This window comes from Hordeum vulgare, chromosome 6H, assembly GCF_904849725.1.
Source record: "Hordeum vulgare subsp. vulgare chromosome 6H, MorexV3_pseudomolecules_assembly, whole genome shotgun sequence".
Classification (NCBI taxonomy): domain Eukaryota; kingdom Viridiplantae; phylum Streptophyta; class Magnoliopsida; order Poales; family Poaceae; genus Hordeum; species Hordeum vulgare.
In genome coordinates this window covers 146730689-146736870 of record NC_058523.1, presented here as the reverse complement: position 1 = coordinate 146736870, position 6182 = coordinate 146730689, and the positions used below count along the sequence as shown (strand labels likewise).

The 6182-nt window shown below is 38.2% G+C and overlaps 1 long non-coding RNA gene across 3 annotated transcripts; it reads right to left on the bottom strand.

Annotated features, from left to right (window-relative positions):
* Positions 1-220: 220 nt before the first annotated feature.
* On the bottom strand, positions 221-4803 carry LOC123403737. Of its 3 annotated transcripts, XR_006611543.1 has the most exons (7): positions 4363-4803; positions 3663-3773; positions 3048-3304; positions 1894-2110; positions 1709-1801; positions 1506-1607; positions 221-784 (listed from the first exon to the last, which is right to left on the bottom strand). It is a non-coding gene; the product is annotated as an uncharacterized LOC123403737 (long non-coding RNA). The 3 variants fall into 3 exon arrangements; XR_006611542.1 differs by lacking the exon at positions 4363-4803 and having other exon boundaries at positions 3663-3887; XR_006611544.1 differs by lacking the exon at positions 4363-4803 and having other exon boundaries at positions 3048-3301; positions 3663-3887.
* Between the last annotated feature and the right edge of the window lie 1379 nt (positions 4804-6182).

Here is a 6182-nt window from a genome sequence, read left to right as displayed (position 1 = left end):
TACATTTGATCCAGTTTCAGTTTTGGACTTTTCCATTTTTGAATTCAACAACTTTTTTTTTCTTTTATGTCCAAATAAACCTGAGCCCATACAATTTCGAAGCCCATACACATAAATCTGAGCCCATGGAACTTTGAAGCCCATACACAGAAATCTGAAGCATCTCAGCCCACGTCACAAAGTTTGAAGCACAACCAAAATCTGATAATATATAGCCCACACCATAAATCTGTAACACAACCAAAATATGTAGCACAACCACAAATTTCAGCCCACACCATAAATCTGTAGCACACCATAGTTATCAAGTGCACAAGAACTGCTACCAAAATCTAATTCCAAGATCTATTATCAAGTACTGCTACCAAAATCTAATACCAAATCCAACTAGTTCCTTGTTTTGTCTCCAAGAAGCGCAATCAACTGAGCGTACTTCGCATCGTTTTCTTCCGCCTTCTTGAGCAGCAGCTCATACGACTTTGTCGCGTTTGGCTTTTGCCGCTTCAGCTTCTGCTGCCTTCCTCTTCATAGCATCCATCACTTCACGCATGACTTCACTTTGTTGAAGCGACATCTCGAGCTGCTCTTGTAGATCCAGCACACGAGCATTGACAGCAGTATTTGACTTGCTGGACTTGTCAGTACAGTTTGGCTACAGCCCAACATTCTTCAAGAATTTGCTTGATGGGCGATGCTTGGTCAGAACTTCCGCAACAACTGAAACAGAAGACTTTTGCTCTTCGCCTTCTTGTACACGAGCAGTCATCTTCTCTTCCATCTCAGACTGAAAGATAATGAATGCATTGAGAAACAGTTTAAATCCATGAGAAAGAAAGCAAAATAAGCGCCCAATAATGAGGAAAGCATGTATCGGCAATACTTATACAAAAACTAAGATAGGAACATAAGCAGATGTACTTATGCTTCCAGAAACTACATAAAACCAGAAACTAATGAAATAATGAAACTACATACAAAAACTACTTATACAGAAACTACTTATACAAAAATTAATGAAGAATAATGAAGAATAATGCTACACATATGCTTCCAGAAACTAAGATAGGAACATGTTTTTCTCAAATCAAGCATGTATCAGCAATACTTGTTTCATGTTTTTAGAACCAGGGAGAGGATCATGTATCAGCACATAAAAAGTGTGGTATTCCATATTCTGATAAGCCGAGCAATCAAGATATTTTAGACTCAACCATATACTGGTTGTTATTTTACTGGTTGTTATTTTACTGGTTGTTATTTTACTGGTTGTTATTTTAGACTCGGTAAACTACATGTATAAGCATGTATCAGCACATAGCAGGATAATAATACAAAGTGAAACAGGCATTTTACTGGTTGTTACAATAAAATGCTGGACACAAAAGGAGCTAATGCATTTACTACTTATAGTGGCTCATCCAGAAACAAATCCATGTTTTTCACTCCTAGAGCATACAACGGTATAGCACATGAGGCCAGAAACAAATCCACGGAAGATTACTTACTATAGCAATTTGAACATCCTTTGAGAATCCATGTTTGGTGCTGTTGTGTGTCGCCTTGAAAATGTCAAATGCAGATAACACTTCACCCTTTCTTTGCTCTTGCTGAAATGTTTTTCAACAACAACCCAACCATTAGCTTTTGCAACAAATTGATGCTTATGTCTAAAGGAAAACAACTAAAGGAACAACAGTGTTGATCTTACAGTTGCATGCACATGAGCAACATAGCATCTTGAACCTGTTTTCTGCGCAAACTTGACTTTTGTTCGATTCACATTGTTATTGGCACATGTCTCCTACATATGTGCACATCAGATCATCATTTCCATATAATAAAGCAAATCACACAGTTTTCATGGGCAAGGTAAAGCAACAGTCAAGCATTTACATATCTTGTGTCTTGGAGTTGACCACAGCTCGACCAGCCTTCGCCATTCAGTATCCGTTATGTCAGAAACACGGGACTTTATGCTAACCTTGCTTGCTTCGACATTGTCAAAGTACTCCTTCTTGACATGGTGGCGTCTGTTCCTCAATGAATTCTTCAAGATATCAGTGCATGCATACTCAATGACACTTGATTCCGTGTCCATTTCAAAATTTGCCTACAAATGTAGCAAACAAGATGAGTACCAAGATTAACCATCATATGAGATGTATAATAACAGGGAATAAAGACCACATTCAGCAACCAGATAGTTAGATTACATATACTTTTCCTATATAATTCTGCACAAGATTTGGGTACTTTTTGTACTCCTTGAAGTGAGGAAGCAACGGCATATGAGCTCTCTCAATGAGGCCACCCTCAAATGCTAGCTTCGCAGCCTGCACGGGCTTCTCCGGATGCCTCATCCCTTCAGCGATTTCAATTCTCACCTTTGCTCCCATTGCACGTGTCAAATTTTCTAACACTTTGCCATTCCTAGAAATCTTGACCACATCAACAACGCCTGAAAAGGATACATTCAAACATTATTCAAGACTAGTAGTCACCCATACATGCATTACTTACATTTAGAAACTGAACTAGTAAGAAAAGAAAACTAGATGAACATGCCTTCATCACCCATTGGCTGCTCAGGTTCTCTAGAAAGTACTGCAAAGTTCAACTCATGGCCATGATTGCTGACCACAGAAGGTGCAACGGGGCTGAGGTCCATGCACATCCTGCTTCCTTCTTCCATGGAGGCCAACTCATCATCAGTTCGCAGTGGTCCTTGACCCTTGTGGAACAGGCTCTTGTCAACATCCTCCCTTACTTTCTGCCTAGTGAGTCTAGTCACAACTGGTTCATCAGGTGTCAGAAGCCTCTTTGATCCTTCTAGAGATAGAGCTAACACCCTTCCTGGAGCCATTGGACTAGATGTTTCTGAAACTTTCCTCCTGTTTCTGTTAGCACACTTATTCTTCCTAGAAACATGCAGGGTGTCGTATAAAATGCAAGGACGGAAGAATTATATCAAAATAAAATTCTGCAATGTACGAAAAAAGAAAGCACACAACATACAACTCCCACCCCAAACAAGATAGAGTTTGCACCTTTCCTTTCTTCTTCACTAATTTGTCATCAACTTCCTCTCCATCAATAACTTCATCATCTTTAGGGTTGTAGTTTAAGCTTCCAGCTTGTGTTATGGAAGATGTCGATTCATCACAAGTAGTTGCACTGCCGTCTTCACGTGCATTTGACTTCCTAATCATTGATACTATCACACCAATACCTAGCGATTGGAACATGCGGTTGTTCCTCATCATAGTTCTAGCCCTAATCTTCTCGATCTCAGTCAGGGGTTCTTCTTTACATGAATAAGAAAACATAACCATTAGGTCAATGGTTGAAATGCATAGGGAAGCAAGACAACTCAAACAACTAAGGTATCATATAAGATCTAAGTTTTATTTAATCCTAGTACATTAATGGCACAAGCAAAATATAAACCAATTGTTTGGACTAAAACAATACATTTCAATTACCAGGTTACAAGCATGAGCTAGGCACATTTCTATAGTTAGTATATAGACACATCCAGGCGCCACATACTATATTTTGTGTGAAACTTACAAACAAACAGTATTGCACCCAATGTCCCATGCATCCTGGTAGCTTAACATGGCTGATAAAACAAGCGGTACAATAAGTAGCAAGTTGTATACCAGACGACGGTTGCTTCGTCCTTGTTATGGCTGATCTCGAGGGGCTGTAGGCTGATCTCGAGGGGTTGTATATGTGCTGATTGTGCTGATGGTATCAAGTTGCCTTAATAGCTTGCAAAACAGAATGAACACAAATGAGACACAATGGGGATAAAGTAGAATGATCCTCCAATGAACTAATATTTTATCAATCAATTTCAGGAACAAAACCACCATAAACAGGGCCAAGAACTCAACAGATTCCATTAATATCTAGGAAGAAGCACTTATATAACAAGCTTATACAACAGGGCCAATCAAGCTTGATGCAATAACAGGCTAGTGATGCCGTACAAAATATAGATTAAAGTAAAAGATGAGTTACTAACAATAGACTATTTACATTAATAGTTAATAACAAACCAACAACCATATACACTTTCTTTAGATTAACTAAAACTACCAGCCTACCAGCCACATGACCACTTGCTTCAGATCCACAATTGTGTTCAGATCGATAAGAATAAGTAGATGCACAAATCAAAACCTACAACAAACAAATTACTCCCAGGATTTTATTATTTACAAGGTGATGAGCACTAGCAACGAGTAGTACCTTATACAACATAGACTACCATATAAGTTCACAACATTACATAAGTGTTCCACACCATAAATTTTACAGAATCACAACAAACAGAAATTAGGGAAGGGAGATAACCACAATATCACACGGTCACGGCAGCTTGACTCCAAAACTTGGCACCTGCAATGGAATAAGAAATATTACTAAGTACCCAGCTGCAAAATGTCCACAAACAATTTGTTTAAGCATTATTATTAAGCATTTAGGGAATAAAATGGCTCGCACTTGGAATGAAATACTTAACCCTGCTTTCATATCTGTTTATGCTTGATATCTTTTGTTTTTGTAGATGAAAACTCAGTGCAGCACTGTGCGACTGTAGAAAAATAATCCAGTATAGCATAGTAATACACAAAAGTACAGTTTCATGCAGACACCAAAATCCATCCAAAAAAGCCTACTACTACTCCATATATACTTTCCCCAGTCCAATACTGAAAGGTATGCCAATGGACAATGGAGCACTTCTAATTAAGAAACATGTTGACTATAAATTATGTGTATATTACAGTGCAATTATGATATATATATATATATATATATATATATATATATATATATATATATATATATATATATATATATATATATATAGTACACCTTAAATTCATCAACAATCGGTCCAATTATGGAGCATGTAATGGAAGCAGGCAACAGAAACAACAACATCTGGATCATGTAATGCCTATGTGCTGAAGATTAAAGTAGACAAGATAAGACGATCGACAAAAGATATCACCACAGAAGTAACTGAACACACAACACAGCAAGCAAGAAATTATCTTAGAAACAGTTTTGTGCTGAAGATATCCATCCACCAGTGGAAGCATGCAATGGCTATATATGTGCTGAAGCTGAACACACAACACAACAAGCAAAAAACTAATTAACTAAAAACATAACATTGCAATCCCAACTCTGCAACACTTTCGGTTCACTAGAAACAAACTAATTTGCAACCATGGGATTAGCACCTGATTACTAGCTCCCAAGGGTTATTCTGTGAGGTACTCACACCATACATCTCTTGTAATGGAGGAGACTAGACTAGAGAACGCATATATAGGCATCAAGAAACGGCTCAGCATGTAACAGACTCACAAAACGACGCTATTAAGATGATAGTAGCATGCATGGATGAATGGAAGGATATGCTACAATTGTATTGGCAATCTTAATTTGGTGATGCATGTCAAAAAGCACGGATCGGTACAAGCAAGAGATGCATGCTGTTGCTATCTCTTCCTTCTTTTTCTTTGGCTATCTCTTCCTATCTTGTGTATGCTACTATATATGTGCGTGTTTGTTTATATATATATGGTAGTCTATGCTGGCAATTATAGAACTCTAATACCAGTACCATATATATGTATTGTTATCTCTTCCTACACCAAGGGAGCTCTAATACCAGTACTATATAAGTGGGCAACATAAAGGGGGACATGCCTTTTGATGCAAATATTCGAAGGAAACAAAGTGGAGTGGGGCACACACGAAAGAGTAAACAATCGATAAAGCGCGCCGGAGAATCGAAAATCTGCGTGTTTGTTTATATATAGAGATAGCCTTGAATTACTCTAGCAGACTAGTGCACGCTTCAACACGGAAAGAAAATGGCCAACACGTAGGCCTCACAACTTTTTGCTTGATCATTTGTTAACCCGGAGACTTGCCACACATAATTGAATATATATTCCTAGCTAGTAGCGAGCACGAGGCTTGGAGTGCACTTACACTCCCAAAGAAGTCGTACAGAACTACAGATTGAGAGTTCCATGATGAAACATGCGATTTAATGCCATTATGAACAATACATACACTAGGCGAGAACCTAATCACTACGCGAAACTAGTTTCAGAGTGTTTTACACCACACCGGCTAACTCTCTACTGCCT